The sequence below is a fragment of the Diceros bicornis genome, chromosome 3 (assembly GCF_020826845.1).
Source record: "Diceros bicornis minor isolate mBicDic1 chromosome 3, mDicBic1.mat.cur, whole genome shotgun sequence".
Classification (NCBI taxonomy): domain Eukaryota; kingdom Metazoa; phylum Chordata; class Mammalia; order Perissodactyla; family Rhinocerotidae; genus Diceros; species Diceros bicornis.
In genome coordinates, this window is record NC_080742.1 from 61,407,303 (window position 1) to 61,424,353 (window position 17,051).

At 32.0% G+C, this 17,051-nt stretch overlaps 1 non-coding gene across 1 annotated transcript; it reads right to left on the reverse strand.

Annotated features, from left to right (window-relative positions):
- Positions 1-15,193: 15,193 nt before the first annotated feature.
- LOC131400763 (small nucleolar RNA SNORA51) lies at positions 15,194-15,319 on the reverse strand. Its single transcript, XR_009217439.1, has one exon. It is a non-coding gene; the product is annotated as a small nucleolar RNA SNORA51 (small nucleolar RNA).
- Positions 15,320-17,051: the final 1,732 nt, after the last annotated feature.

Below are 17,051 nucleotides of genomic sequence, written 5' to 3' on the forward strand. Positions count from 1 at the left end.
TGGGGAGGGAGAGGAGTTATCCTTACCTCTCCCCACTTCCTCTGGAGGCCCAGCACATTCCACTCTCAGATGTGCGGCAGTGTGGATCTTTCCAATCTTGCTTTTCACTGTCTTGGATTCTGTTGTTGGTCTGTGACTGTTCCTTTTGCTGTATCTTATCAGGGGAAGAGTTCACGGGAAAGTTCACTCCGTCATGACGCTCAATATATGCAGTTTTAATTGAAAGTTAGATCTACATTACCACTAAAAAAAATAACAAAATAACAAGAAGCTATATTTTATTCTGAGAGTGAATCATGGGCTAAAGGGATCTATCTCTGATAAATTCTGTATTATAATGTTTATCTAATGGTTCCAAAGAATACCCTGATTGGATCCTATGTTGAATGAATGAGTTATTGTTATATTATATTAATTTCATTTAACTATGTCACTTAAATCAGTTGACTTTGGCTGCACATTAGAGTAATTTAAGAAGCTTTTCAAAACACTGAAGTTTGGGCCTTATCCCAAAATAACAGAGCTGAATCTCTAAGTGTAGGACCCAGGCATCAGTATTTATAAAATTCTCCAAGATGATTCTAATGTGATGTCAGAGTTGAGAACCACTGAACAAGTAAGTGGATGCAAGCAAGCTCTGCAGCATGTTAGTTTCTAGATTTCCTTGACCGTGGGGTGGCAATCATTATATGACATGAGGAAGCTACAGAAGATAGGACATTTGAGTAATTGTCAGCCCTAGAATTGGTTCTCTCAACATCCATCACATTTACATCTCTTATAAAAAGGACCATAAATACTTTCGTTCCACACATGCATCAAAGGAAGCCAATTAGGAAATCATCCCCTTATTGGCTCCAATGTGTGTATAACTCTTATGCAAATGTCAAGGTTTCTGTGCTGATTTCTAACATAAGTATCCTGAGGCCTCACTCCATGGGAAAGCAAGATTTTTCCTGAAGAGAGAGGTTATCTTTGGAACCCAGAATCTAAATCTTAGAAGGACAAGAGAGAGTAAAAGATTGAACTTGAATAACCTTGAAGGAGTTGTCATAATTAGGAATGTTAATGAAGAATGTAGTAAAATAAACAGATCTATCTATCTATTTATCTACCTACCTACCTATCAAAAATTCTTTGTATAAGTACTTCCTGGTTTCCAGATAAATCTGGGAAAGAATCAATTATATTCTTACCACTATTCCCTGAACCTCTGAAAACAGGAGAATAGCAGAGACAATTAGAATTAATATATCCTGAACTGAGGATGTTAGAAGAGGTGATTTGAAAGTCAAAGTAGTCTCCTATTGAACCAGATTTTTCTTGTCATCTTACTGTGAATATAGTTTCACCCCATTATTGGAAAATGGATGTGGAAAGATCAAAAGTGAATTTTAACTGGAAAGTTTTAAAAAGTGTGAAATTACTTGGCTCATGGGTAGTTGAAATAAGGGACTCCAGAGCTGGAGAAGTTTAGAAATGTTCTAACACTTTTTAATATTGTGTATAAAATGTTAATTCCCTTACATATTTAGACTACTATATTGCTATTTTTGTGTTTTTATTTTTCCTTCATTTTTTACCTTTCTATAACACATTAAAAAAGAAAGAAATGTTTATTTAATTAAATGCTAACTTTTGTCAGGCATCTATGTAATAACTGTCAGCTTTGAATTAAGCATGTATCTGGATCCCACTTCAAGTTAGAAGATAGATGCTTTCAAAATTATTAAGATTTTCCATTTTGAGCTTAACAAGAGAGAACGAGCAAATCATCTAATTCAAACCAGGGCCATAATGTAAATGTTTTCTTAGGTTTGATTTATAATTTCAGTTTGGCACAACCTTGCCTTCTATGTAAACTTAACTCACTTTCAAGGAAAGATGGTACTATAATTGGTTTTGAATGACTTTAATTTTTTTCTCCAAAAATTTTTAGAAGTTCTGCATGACCCTTATGAATCTCAAAAACAAATTTGTGGTTGGGATCATGTGAAGATATAGGCTGTAGCATCCCTGAAATAGAAAATAGAGGGAAAGCTTTTGCTATATCCTCCAGGGAGTTACTTTACCTGCATCAAAGTTACTTACTTTCATCACGAAGTAGCAGTAGGGACAAAAAGCTCTAATCACTGTTGAAGTTGGCTTCAAAAGAAAATGTTCATTTTTGCCTAGAAAGTACTTAATACTTGTTTCGGTAAAATGTTAAAAATTGGTTGTGTAAAATGCTGTCTCTTTTAAATTTTACTATCAGAGTTATTTTCAGTGTAAAGCAGTAAGTAATAGAGATATGTGATTTAGGTCAGATTAGTTTGGAAGGTTGCAATTTTGGCCAAAGGCCATCAATAAACTATTTGCATAAAATAGGTAGAGTGCATTCTCAGAGGGAAAAATTGTGAGGTATGAATCAGAACATAATGAGATGACTTTGTGAGTAAGTAACTTGGTTGCATTTGCATAGGAGATGGATATGTTTAAAAGTTTATATTTAGAGTACTTGTATTAATTTAAAGCTCTTTTTGGGAGAGAGGGAGGCTTTTGCTTTAAGTCAAAAAAGTAAAGAAGTGCTAATATATTAACTCTATGTCAAAAACCACGATGAACATCTTCCAAAGCAGAGAAGTTGTTGAAATTGAAAATGTTAAACAACTAGCTTAAACAGTCGGAGTAGATTCGGCATTAAAGTAAAGAAGAGCCATTTAAGGTTTTACAATTTAAATATTTAGATTTTGCAGGAATTATTTTCTTAGTATCTAGCCATTTGTCTATCTATCTGTCTGTCTATCTGTCTGTCTATCTATCTATCTATCTATCTATCTATCTATCTATCTATCTACCTAGTTGTGATATTTGTTCTACAGCTAAATGTGTTAGTTGGCCTGAAGACAAACATTACAGTAATTATATGAGTGGAAGAGAAGGGTGTTGCTCAGAAGGATCAGATTAGTTTCAAATTTCTTGTTAAGTTAAATGATTAGTATGTAAAAATCATGCTGAATTTGCTTATGAAATTAATGATTATGTGACTAAGTATATGTAATTCAAAAAAGAAAATACTTTTTAAAGTAAATATACCTCTAGAATTTCCCATTTCTATTTCAATATTGGAACTTTTCTACAGTCCTTTTCTTAAACACAAATAAGATTTTCTTCCTGGTATAAAAGAGCTGAAATAAATGTGTATATATATACATATATCTTTTTTTTTCCAGGTAAAATCTGATGCTGAATGGGAAACATCCCCATAGAAAATTCCCTTCAGCAAGGACCAGTATTTGACCAAAGGAACAACTACTATTGCTCCATCTTTAAATTCTAGTGTTTTAGTCATTTGGAAACATATAAATACTCCTGACCTGTTGTGATTTCCTGTTAGAAAAAATATTGATATATATTTATTCACAATTTTAAGTTATATATCAGTTGTATTTATTATTCAGAAAAGAAATATTTGAGGTTTCTCATTTTACCAAAGAGAGAAGTAGACATCAAATGCCATATGATGGAAATATAATTTATTATAACAGTTCTGAGATGCTCCTAAGGATAAATAGCTTCTGCTGTTTGGGATCTATGCAGTTAAGGCTTGTCTTTGAATTTCATCATGGAAGGGTTCTCAGATGCCAAGATAAGAAGCAACAGCATGGATGATGACTGTATTAAGAAGGGCACAGGGTGATTTTGCAGAAAAATCACATTAAAGATTTGTATCATGTTTTATGTCCCTTATCATCCATATATCACATCAAAAAATGCCTTTTTCATCCTTTTAATCCATAGATTATAACTCTAATACATATGTAGGTATTGTAGTTGAAGTTGAAATCCACTCACAAAGTCTTAAATATATGTCGAATGTTTATATCCTGATCTTATCATTTAACAAATGTTAATTCTATTGACATTTAATAAATGTTAATGCTATTATTACAATTTAAAACCAAATACATTATTGGAGTACGATTTATAATCTTAAAAGTAAGATTATAAATATTTATAAATAAGATTTATACATATTATTTTTAAATAATTTACATAAGATTTATAATGTCAATCTAATTCTAGTGATACTCTTATTAAGTTTTTATTGAATATTTACTAAATTAATAATAGAAGTTATTTATTAAACAAGAGTAAATACTTTCAGAACACTATTACAATTAAACCTCTGAGCAAACTACTAGTAGTTTTAATCTCTGTCTTTCAGATAAAGAAACTGAGAATTAGAATTGGTTAAATAACCTTTCCAAGTTTGTACATCTAGTGAAGGGCAAAAGTTGGATTTAAACCCAAGTTTTCTTGACTTTAAAATCTATAACTTTAATTACCATACTATATGGCCCAGTATCATGTTGTATGTAGGATACAAAGAAATTTAACAATTGCTATATTGTTTCAAGGAACATTTGGTATAGTTGAGAATTTAATTATTGGAAAAAATTTTTTTAAATTATTGGCGTTTTTTAAATTGCCAACTTTCTTGATTACCATTCAGCCATCTTGTTTATTTGTATAATATCTTGGCTTTAATTTCAGTGTATTAGATGAAGGAATTGTACTAGATAATATTTATGGTCAATTACAAGTTCTAAAAGTTTATTATTATTGCAGATTGAAAGCAAATTAAATAATTCACTTAAAATAACTGGATTTTATTAGGACCTTATTTAGGTCTCTATTCAAATGCAACCCTCACAAAGAGGCCTGTTCAGTCCACCCTTCCTAAAATGGGCATGGGCCAGGAAAAGAGACAGTATTCAGAAAAGTTGGAGAAACGAATGCATGGATAAGTCAAAAAGTCACTAATATAATTTTATATTTATATCCAATACAAATGTATTCAAGTGAGGATAAAAAGAACCAGATTACTTCTTGTGGAGTATATATATAGTTGCATATATTTTTGTCACAGTTGTAGCTTCTTGTTTTCCCCTAATGGGTTACATTTTGAAGGGCTAGGATTTTATTTTCAACAATGCTGCTCCTGAAAATCTATAAAGTAGACCGAATATGGATAATTTTTAGCAAATTCAGAATCTGATCAATCTTAATTGTAGGATTTATATGAAAATCAGCACAATGGATTTTGCATAGATGTGCTGTCACTATAAGTTGGTAGTTTTAAACCATTTTTATCTTAGAGAATTATTTTTTACTATAAGAGAATCATAAAGTTTATGATTTAAATTAATATTAAAGCAATTCTGTTCATTATCCTTAGTAGAGCAAACATCTGGATTATATAAAAGAATAGCACTCTTCCCTGGGATTTGAACAGTATTTAATGTTTATTTACTCTGAGACATCAAGTTGTTTAGGCTTCATTGTAAACATTTGTGACATTCATGTTCTTTGGTTTCTTTGATTATGCTCATGTTCTATAAAACTTGCCTTATCTATAGACCTTATATGATAACAAAGAACCAAAGTTTCACCTAAAGAAAAGCAGTGTATTAATTGAAAACCAAAGCTAAATTATAATGATTTCAAATACTTCTTATGTCACAGATTTTTTATGTTATAAAGAGTTCATAAATTTCAGAGGAAATTTAAAAAATAGGAAAAGCAGGAGGAATGTCACTTTTTCATCACTGATATAGGAATATTGTTAACATGTTAACGCTTATATAAGAATGTTGTGACATTTTCCCTTTCACTTGTTTTATCTATGCATAGTTTTCTGTGTTGTAATTGTAACTTTTTTATAGTAATTTAAAATACTTAAACACCTCATATGAATTTTCTAAGAAAATATTAACTTAAAAAGATTTCTTGATATGTGTGTAACCATGCTTTTTATTAACATTATAATACTCTATGGATTTTGAATGTATTATGGTTTACGTATCATTTATCTATTGAAATTCTTCAACAACTATTAATTGCGCCCCTGTATGTGCCAGGCATTTTTCTGGGCCCCGGAAATTCAGCAGTAAGGCCAAAAATGCACTCACCTTACAGAGCTTACTTTCTATAACTTAAGGCAGTCAATAAACTAATAATGATGTAATATACATCAGGTGATTATAACAGTATAAAGAAAACCATAAAATAAGGTATAGGTTGGAGCTGGAGGATACACAATTCACCTATTGATGGCATTGAGAAGGTTCTATTTTTCTGTTTTTTTTTTCTTTTTTGCTATTATAAATAAAGAATAGAGAAATGGAACTAGAGAGATGAATGAAGGACCAAACGCAGATACTCAAATATTTGATAAATAAATTAAAAATGAATGAATTTAGTCATTCTAAGGAGTCTGGACTTTATTCTTAAGGAAACTGAAAGGAACTTGAATATATTTTCCTTGTGGAATAATGTCAATCATAAATATACAGAGAATGAAGCTGGAAAGTAATAATTATTCAAGTAAATGTTTTTTCCAGGGAAGAAATAAATACAAGCAGCACTAAGACAATGGGGACTGAGAGTAAGATAGAAAACAAAGAACAATAAAGGAGGCGGAATCTGGTTGTTGATTTGAAATAAAGAGTCAGAATTATATTCAGAGAATTGTCCTTTTTTCCACTTTTTAGAAGAATGTCTTAAAAGAAATCTCCTTCCTTTATGGCTTTTATTGATATGTTAGTGAAAATACTAATAAACTTCTTAAAACTGATCTGTACTTTCATTCTTGGCACAAATTAGGAGATGTGATTATAGATTGTTTCAGAAATACTGATAAGCTTCTCTTGTTAATATTTTCGAATGTGTTAATATGCAAGTTAAAGAGTATTTTTCTTGTAACTTTTTAATTCCTGTGTTTCTTGTCACTATAGTTCATTTCTTATTCTAATGATCATTATTTCTATTTTTTGGTTTTTAGTAATTTTCCCAAGGGTCTATTTAATTATTTGTTTTTTTTCCCTTGAATATAAGTATTGATTACAGTATCTTTCTGTAATCTAATTCAAATGTTTCGGCTTTTACTTTTATTAACTCACTTTTTCTGCTTTTCTTTGAATAATATCTCCTTTTACATTCTGAAAATGAATAAGTGACTCATGTCTTTCCTCTCTGTTATGTAAGAAACCCGTATTAAAATGTATATTTACGACTTCACCCTATGATGCATTTGTCTTGTAATTATTTTATCATTATTTTCTAAGTGTTCAAATTGTATATTTTTATTCCCTCTTAATTGTTAGTTATTCAGGCGTAGAAACAATCCAAAGTGGTTCTAATCTTTTATGTTTTCCCTTTTTATTACAGAACAGGCCAATGTTGTACAAAAGTAGAGAAAATACTATAATATCCCCACGTCCTCAAAAATAGCTTAAAAATTATCTATTCATGGCCAATATTATTTTATTGATTCTCTCACTCTCTACTTCCCTAAAATTACTTTGAAACAAATTTTGGAAACTATATATTTTCATTTTAAATTGCGAATGGTTCGTAAGTTTCTTAAGTCTCTTTTAAAAGATGTTCTTCCTCTGTACCTATTTTTCTTTTTCATTTCTTTTTATTGAGGAAACCAGGTGGCATGTCCTTGGAAATTTTCAATCAGGATTTTGCTGATTATGTTCCCACGTGTCTATTAACATGTTTATCTCTGTTACCTACATTTTTTTCCCATAACTTGTGAAGTAGACTTAGCAGTCTGGTCAGAATCAGGTTCAAGGTTTTGGTAAAACCACTTCATAGACAGTGTTTCATACTTATATTTTGAGGTAAATAATCTCCTTCTCTTTCTCTCCCTGTGATGTTAGTAGCCATTGATGATCATTGCCAACATCTTTCACTTCATTAGGGCTTACAAAAAGATACAGTCTAATTTAATAATTCTTCTTAGCAGTGATGCTTCTACAAAGAGGAACTTTCCTCATCAACAATTAAGTCATCATGAGGAACAGTTCTTAAATAAAAGACAAAATAAATACTAGATTTACTCTTATTTACCAGTTTTCAAAATATTGAATTGGTTCACTTACATCCTCGATAGGTGACAGGATTTTCATTATGGTGGTTTGTTTGTTTTATTGTTAAAAACTCATAGGTTTAAATATTTTTAATTTGTTAAAAAGGTTGCAATTATTGTCATTTCAGTTAAATTTTTATTTCAGAGTTCTAGTTTAATTTTATTGTGATCAGATCAGGTGAGTTCACTGTGTGCTTGTGATTTTACTTAAGAATAGTCCATTGTATTATAAAGAAGAAGAGAAATGAACAATAGAGGATAGTAAAATAAATGGCAAGCGAGGACCTTCTGAAACATGTTAGATATAGGCAAAGTAAGTAGATCATTTGTGTGCTGACAGAGATAGGAAGGGATAGAATGAAGAAGTAGTAAATATTCGTGAAGCACCAAATTTTTATGGCAGCTATATCACCCTTAAATCAGGCACCCATTGCTGCCACCATCTGGCCCCACGTAGCCTCTAACTGGGACATGTAGAAACAAGCCACAGCTGCATAGCAAGTTATAGGAGCTACAGCTACCGGTTAGGAATCTTGCCCCTCCATCTTTTCCATAAAATAAGCATGTGTATTGGTTCCAGGCACCTTTCTTCTGCTGAGCCACCTTGACGACATTCAACTCTGGTCCTTATAGCCCTGTTATAGCAGGGAAGGCTGATGCAGGAGAGAAAGTGGTAGAGAACGGAGGGAGGAAGAAAAGAAAGGAAGACGGAGGGATTGAGATAATGTGATCTTTCTATCCCGCTTGCACAATGCCATAAATATACTAATAACTATATTAATCCCACTTGCATACTGCTTTGCTGTATGTTTTGAATTGATCCAATAAACCATATGATTTGAGCATCTTACCTGATCTGGAGCCTTACTGCCCTGTGACTTCTAGGATGGAATGCCTGATAGTGTACTTGACAGGTAACAGCATCAAGGTAATTTCCCACTCTAAGAGTAGCCCACACCCAGGACTGAATTGTGACTTTTGTGGACCCCTTCTTCCATAGAAATATTAAGTTTATATTTTATGACTGCATTGGTATAATGATAAATATATTAATATTATATACTAAACGATTTTGTTACCTAAAAGTTCATTTTTTTCTTCTAATTTACAAAGAAATTAAAATATTCTCATGAATGCCCGAAAGCATCGTGAGCCTTAGGCACCGTGCCTACTCTACCTGATGAAGAAGTTGGTCTTACCATACCCTTCCTTTTTAGTATAAGGTCTTTTTTATACTTCTGTTTTTCTGATTTAAAAAAAAACTTAAAAACGTTATAGAAATGTGAAATAGAAAGTACAAATCCCTTCTATTTCTACAGACGGCTAATATTGACAGTGTGATACTTATGCTTACTGGTTATGTTTTGCTTCACTTATAACCTATACACATACTGTACTCTATGAGATCATACTATGAGCCTTATTCTTTATGTTGATCTTTTCATTGACAATATATTATGGACACATACATTGTGGATCGTATCTTAGAGATCAGGTACAGTGGCTATAAGGTGTGTTTGCTGGATTATTTGAATATTAAAAAATATTCAAATCTATAGAGAACAAGATAAATAAAACAATAATGAGGGTAAATTTTTTTTTAAACATTTTATTTATTTATTTTTCCCCCAAAGCCCCAGTAAATAGTTGCCTGTCATAGCTGCACATCCTTCTAGTTGCTGTATGTGGGACGCGGCCTCAGCATGACCAGAGAAGCGGTGCGTCGGTGTGTGCCCGGGATCCGAACCCAGGCCGCCAGCAGCGGAGCGCGCGCCCTCAACCGCTAAGCCACGGGGCCGGCCCTTTTTTTTTTTTTTTTAAAGATTTTAGTAATGAGGATAAATTAAGTAATAAAGATAGCAAACAAGCAATTAGCTTGTGAGTCATGTTGTCATAAAATTCAAATGAGGTGATGTATATTAAACCACTTACTAGACAAGGAATGCAATTTATATACATTTCTCTTTCTAATGATGACTTAATCTCAATAAAATGAAATTTAGGGCAGGTCCAATAGAAAGTTTTATAACTGGCACCAAAAACCCTGGTAAAGAAGAATAAAACAGAGGAGGCAGGGCCTCATAAGTTGTGAAAAATCGCTACAGGTTATAGTTAATAGTAAGTTAAAAATATTACCAGTGTGATGTTATCTCCATATTTAAACACAAACAAGCAAGCAAGAAGAAAAACAGAAAACAGATTGCCTTCATTGACCCCTGTGTTCACAATGGGAACCTTTGTCAACCCATACTTGTGACAATGGTCTTACTCTGTACACTGCTCTATTTTTTCCTATGTTATAATTATAATAGCTTCTAATAGCTTCCTAATTGACTTCACTTTATGACAGACATGGATCATCTCAAATGGTTTCAGAAAAGAGCAGTCAGGAGTATGAAGGCAGTCTGATCCATATTAAGTCATTGATATCTAAAAGAATTCATAATATTAGTATAAAGGAGAGAAGCTTTTGGGAAGATTTGATGTAGCATATCACAGAAGTCTGGGAATATAATAAACTATCTCAAGAGTTAATGAATTCCCATCACTGAGTTGATCAAAATCAGTGGTTCAATCTGGCTGCATATTAGATTAACGTGGAAAGATTAAAAAGAAAAATACCAAAGCTCAATTCCATCCTAGGAAAATTAAATCAGAATCTCTGTGGCTGAGAACTAGTGTTCTCTTTTAAAAAATCCCAGACATTCTAATGTGTATCCAGGGTTGAAAATGACTATTTGAATACATGAGTTTGATTACTGGCCAAATGAGTCACAGAGAGTATTTAAGAACTGAATATATAGTCTTTGAAGCCACTTGTGGATCTGAGATCTTACCGTGCAATAGTAAAGATGACTTTGTTCCATGAAATAAGTCATCTTACTCATTGTCAGCAGCAGTTAACACAATTCATGAAACACTTTCTCCACCCGTGTTTCACTTCACCGCTCTATTGATTCTTTTGATTCTTCCATCACTGGTTGCCCCTCCTTACTTTCCTTTGCTTGTTCCCTCTCAAATCTTCAACCGTTAAACTCTGGACCCCCTCAGGACTCAGTTCCTGCTCCTCGCTTTGTTTCTCTGAGGACTTCATCTACATGATGATGACTGAAATGTACATCTTCAGGTTGATTCTCTCTTCTGAACTCCGGATTGGATATCCGATTGTCTACACGACGTCACTAGGTTAGTTAACTAACTTAATAACTTAATAAGTCAGTTCCTAATCTGAACTTTTAATTCCTGACATTGACTCACCTCCAAAAACCCCATCCATGTTTTCCCCAGTAATTGGTAGCTGCGTTCTTCCCGTTGTTTAGGCCAAAATCACCATCATTTTTAACTCCTCTTTTCTTTCATAAACCATTAGCAAATCCTGCCATCAGTGCCATCGATATATATTCAGAATCTTCCCAGTTTTAAATATCTTTATTTCTAATATCCTGGTCCAAGCCAGCACTGTTTGTCACAAAGATTATAATTGGAATAACTTTTTAATTGTTCTTCCTGCTTCTAATGTTGCCCCCCTCAATCCTACACAATCATTCTCAGTGAGAAGCTAGAATAATGTTTTTAAAATTTGTCATCTATGTCACTTTTCTGCTTAAACACTTCCAATAGCATTCCTACTCATTCAGAATGAAAACCCAAATCCTTACACTGGCCTAAACTGTGCTGCATGAATGGTTAGCCACAATTTCTCTATCTAGGCCTTTGAGTTTATTCTTCCCTCTGGCTCTCTGCCTGAAATGCATTTCCCCAGACATCTACCTAGTTTCCTCCCTCAATTTCTTTAGCTTTTTGCTACAATGTTACTTTACCAGAAAGGATTTTCTTGACCATCTCATCAACAATAGCAAAACCCCAAACACACATATATCGAGGCATTCTATCCCACTTCTTTGCTTTATTTTACTTCATAGCATTTATCACCATTCTACACATATATGCCTATTTGCATATATTTTTGCTGTCTATCTTGTCCATTAGATTGTATCCTCCAAAGTTCCATATCAAAGCAGGGACTTTGTGTACTACCTTATTCATAGCATCTAGAACTGTGCCTGGAACACAGCAGATACAAAACAGATGCCTGTTAAATGAAGGAATGGATCAAAGAATGTTAAGACATATTATCATTTACTTTTTTTTTAATCTTTGTGGTATTTCCCAAGTGAAAGTGAAAAATATGTTTTTGCTATGAAATATTTTAGATTTTAGGTATAATTACATCCCCAAATTTCACGTGTAGAGTTTTGACAATCGTAAAGACCCATGTAATCACCATCTGATAGACGGCACTGCTGAACGTTTGCTCATGTCCCTCTCCACTCAATCCACCTGCCCCCACCTGAGGTAAGAACTTTCTAATTTCTCCCACCATAGATTAGTTTTGCCTGTTTTTTTTTAAATTCATATAAATGGAATCATGCGCTGGGTAGTATTTGTACTAAATAAAAGCTTCTTTCTTTCAACGTCATGTTTTTGAGATTCATCTATGTCATTGCATGTATCAGAAGTATATTCATTATATTCATTTTTATTATTGAATTTCATTCTGTTATAATAATATATCATAAGAATTTATCCATTCTTTTGTTAGTGTTTGAGTTGTTTCCATTTCATGGCTGTTATAAGGTTGAGACGAGCATTGCTGTTCAAGTCCTTTGGTAGACCTGTGTTTTCATTTCTCCTGAGTAAACACAAGTAGAATTGATGACTTGAGATTGGGTATATATTTAACTTTACGAGAAACTGTCAAATGCTTATGGAAAGCATTTTGCCATTTTGCACTCCTAGCAATAATATATGAGGTTTTAGGTGCAAAGTTCATCAGCAAAATTGGCATTGCTGGTCTTTTTAAGATTACCAATTCTAGTGGATGGGTAAATTGTAACTGATCATGATTTTCATTTTCATTTCTCTAATGAGTAACAATTTTGAGTTTATCACGTGAATTGTTGACATATATTTTTTGAAAAGTGTCTGTTAAAGTCCTTCTTCCCATTGTTAATTATTTGTCTTTTCATTACTTATTTATTTCTATTCTTTATATAATCTGTCCTTTCTTACTTTATATTAATGCAAATACTTCTTTTAGTCTGTGGCTTGCCTATTTATTTCCTTAATGAAACTTTTTTAAAGAGAAGGGATTTCCAATTTTCGTAAGGTCAAAGTTATCATTATTTTTCTTTTTTCATGAGTGCTTTTTTATGTCATGTTGAAGAAATTTTCGCAAGACTTTTTTTTTTTTCAGAAGTTGTATGATTCTAGGTTATTGTGGTCAGATCTATGATATCTGTCTCAAATGTTATTTTCTGGGAGGTAGGGTATGAAGGAATGAGTTTCTTTTTTTCCCCAATATATAATCAGTGTTTCCAGCACCATTTGTTAAAAAAGGACTTTAACTTTCCAGCTGAATTGATTTGGTGCCTTGATCAAAATATCATCTGACAATATATGTCCTATCTATGGACTCTCTGTTATGTTCTATTGAGTTTTTTTGTCTATTCTTCTCTCAGTACTTCACTGTGTTTGATTCTTGGCTTTACAGTAAGAGTTGAGACCAGGACATGTAAATCCTGTACATTTTTTCTTCATTTTCAAGATGATTTTGGCTGTTCTAGATCCTTGCATTTCTATATGTATTTTGAAATCTACTTGAAATTTCTTCATAAATGCTTCCTGAGATGTTGACAGGGATCTCGTTAAATGTAAAGATCAGTTTGGGGAGAATAGACAAATTAATAACCTTAAATCTTCAATTCAAGAACATGGTATATCTTTCCATATATTTACTTCTTTTAAGTTTGTCTCAAGGGTGTTTTATACTTTCAGTGTGGAAGTATGGTATATCTTTTGTCAGATTTAAAGCTAGGTATCTGATATGTTTTGGTGCTCTTTTAAATGGTATGGTTTGAATTTCATTTTCTAATTGTTTATTGCTATTGTGGAGAAATACAGTTAATTTTATATCTTAACATTTTATCATGCAACTTGGCTAAATCCACTTATTGGTTATGGAATATTTTGGAAAATTCTATAGGGTTTTCCATGTGCACAATTATTTTGTTTGAAAATAATAGCAAGTTTATTTCCAGTTGCTACTTTTTCTTACCTTAATAAACTGACAAGTACTTCTGCTATCAAGTTGAATAGATGTAACGCCAGACATCTTTGCTTTGTTCTTAATATTAGGAAAAAAAAGATTCTTAAATTTTTTATTGTGGCAAGAACATGAAAAATTTTAAAGTCACAAAGTATGATGTCAACTATAGTTTTTGTTTTTGTTTTTTTCCCCAAAAGCTGTTTTATCAACTCAGGGGAGTTTTCTTCAATATCCAATTTTTTGCAATTGTGTGTCAAGAATTGGAGTTCAATCTTATCGAATCTCATTTTTGCATTTCTTGAGATGTTTTTTCCTCTTTCTGTAATATGGTGAATTACAGTGGTTGATTTTCCCAAGTTAAGTCAGCATTGCATTCCTGATATAAACAGTGTATCTTTTTATGTTGCTGGATTAAATTTGGTAATAATTGTTAAATATTTTTGTGTCTAAGCTCATGAGAGATATGGGAGTGTAATTTTTCTTTCTCCCTCCCTCCTTTCCTTGCTTTTCTCTTTTCTTTCTTCTCTTTCTTATTTGTACCCCCTGTCCTCCTCCATATTTTTCTTCTTTTTGTAATGTCTTTATCAAGTTCTGGTATCAGGATTATGCTAGCTTTACAAACAGTTAAGAAGTGTTTCTACCTCCTCTATTTTCTGAGTTTGCATAGGATTGATTACTATTATTTTGTAAAAATGTTTGCTTGAATTTCCCATGAAACCAGCTGGGCCTGGAAGCTTATTTGGGCCAAGTTTTTTTTTTTTAATAAAAAATTCAAATTTTACTAATAATATCTATGGAGCTATTTTGGTATTCTATTCTTGCTTATGTAATGTTTGATAAGTTGTGTTTTACAAGAAAATTTTCGGTTTCATTCACATTTTCAAATTTATTGGTATACAATTGTATGTAATATCCCCATAGTATATTATTAGTCTATAGGGTCTCTACTGATATTTGACTTTTTATTTTTGGTGTTGGAATTTGTGTTTTATTTTTCTTGATCAGTCTAACTACAGTTTTGTCAATTGTACTTTCTTTAAGAATCATTTTTGACTTTGTTGATTTTCTCTAGTGAGTGTAGGTTTTCTATTTCATTGATTTCCACTCATATATATTAGCCCTTTAGTACTACTGTTTTTATTTTCTTTTCTTTTTTCCTAACGCCATAACCCCCCATTCACAATACAGACCAAAGGGCCTGGGCTCACGTGTATATGTGGTAAGTTTACTCTGCCTCCTCTGTCTGTAGTCAGTGTAAGAGCACAGTCTGTAGTAAGCACCAGGAGGCCTGTTTTTTATTTTAATTTGCACTTAAACCTTTTTCTTTTCTACTACGAGAATTTAGAATTTTTACTAAGCACTACTTTAGCATTATCCCACCTATTTGACATATTGTGCTGTTTTTAGGGTTTATTTTAAATATTATTTTAAATATTTTTAATCTCTCTTATAACTTCCTTTTAACCACATAGACTTTTTTAGAAGTATATTGTTTAATTATAAATATTTGAGGTATACTTACGATATCTTTTTTCTTAATTTCTTATTTAATTCCATTGTAATTGGAGTTTAAACTCTGTATGATTTGAATCCTTTGATATTATTAAGGCTTGTTGGATTGCCCCCGATATAGTTTATATTGTTGGATGTTTCATGTGCCCTTGAAAATACTGTGTATTTTGCAGGTGTTTTGTGTACTGTTCTAGACATCTAGACATCAAGTTGGTTGACAGAATTGTATGACTCTTCTCTTTCTTCATTTATTTTTATCTGGTTATTCCATAAATTTCTGAGAAAGCACTGTTAAATCTTCAATTTGTTTGTGGTTTCTCTATTTCTTCCCTTAGTTCTACAATTTTGCTTCTTTTATTTTGAAGCTCTGTAAATAGAAGCATACACATTGAAGCCTATAATATAGTTTTGATTTATTGTTAACACTGTGGAGTGTAATTCATTTAGTTTTCTTTGCATTATGAACTCTCTGGTAGCTTTCAAAAATTATTATTTGGCAGCTTTTATGACTTTTCTTGGTTGTTTTGGTGAAAGTATCCTCATACTCAGAAGTCTAATGATAATTTTTTGATTACAGAATTTCCTTCATATAAAATTATGGGTTTTTTAAAGGACATCTAGCTTAATTATTAAGCTGCCACAGAGGCAGTAGAATAGAGTGGTTAAGAATAAGAATTCCCATAGCCAGATTGCCTAGGTTTAAATCACAATTTCACCTCATATTAGCAGTGTGATCTTTGGCAAGTTAATTAACCTCTATGTTTATCAAGTTCTTCATCTATAAAATAAATCTAATAATAGTTTCTACCCAAAAGGGTGATCTGAGAATTCAGTGAGTTAATACTTATAAACCAATAGAACATAATTATTAATCTAACACATGAACTATTATAATTTATTATTGTCATTATTATTGCAAATATTAATGAAAAATTATAACTGGCTAGTGGCTCAGAGAAGAAAGAATTAGCAAAGTAATCATATTATCACTGTGTTATAGCTGAGTTAACTTGACACTTTTTATTATGAAATATCTAGATTAGAAATTGCTAAAGTAAGCTTTGGCTATAATAATTTTTCATTTTATTTCATATCACGATTTGATCCAAGGTACGAGAACACATATCGTCTAAATAACTTGTCACAGCTTTTCTCGAAAGTCAGGATTTGTTTTAGCCTATTGTATCACTCTAGCTAAACAGAGGTTCTTACCTGTAAATAAAGAGTAACTAATACTATCCTGTCTAGAGGTAACTCTTCTGGTATTTTCTCTAAGAGATTATCCCTTGTTTTCCAGGGCATTGTCTTGAGCCTCACTCTTCCTTTTTAGTTCTAATGTGTTATTTCTTTTTAAATACTTATGAGAATATTTTTTCACTGAGAAATAATTTTAGTAAAACCAAATTTGATCATGGAAACATAAATTATATTTCCTCATGCTAATATTAAAAATCCTCTTATACTTAGGGAATTGTAACCCTTGGCCAATTGTTAAATTTTATGACACTA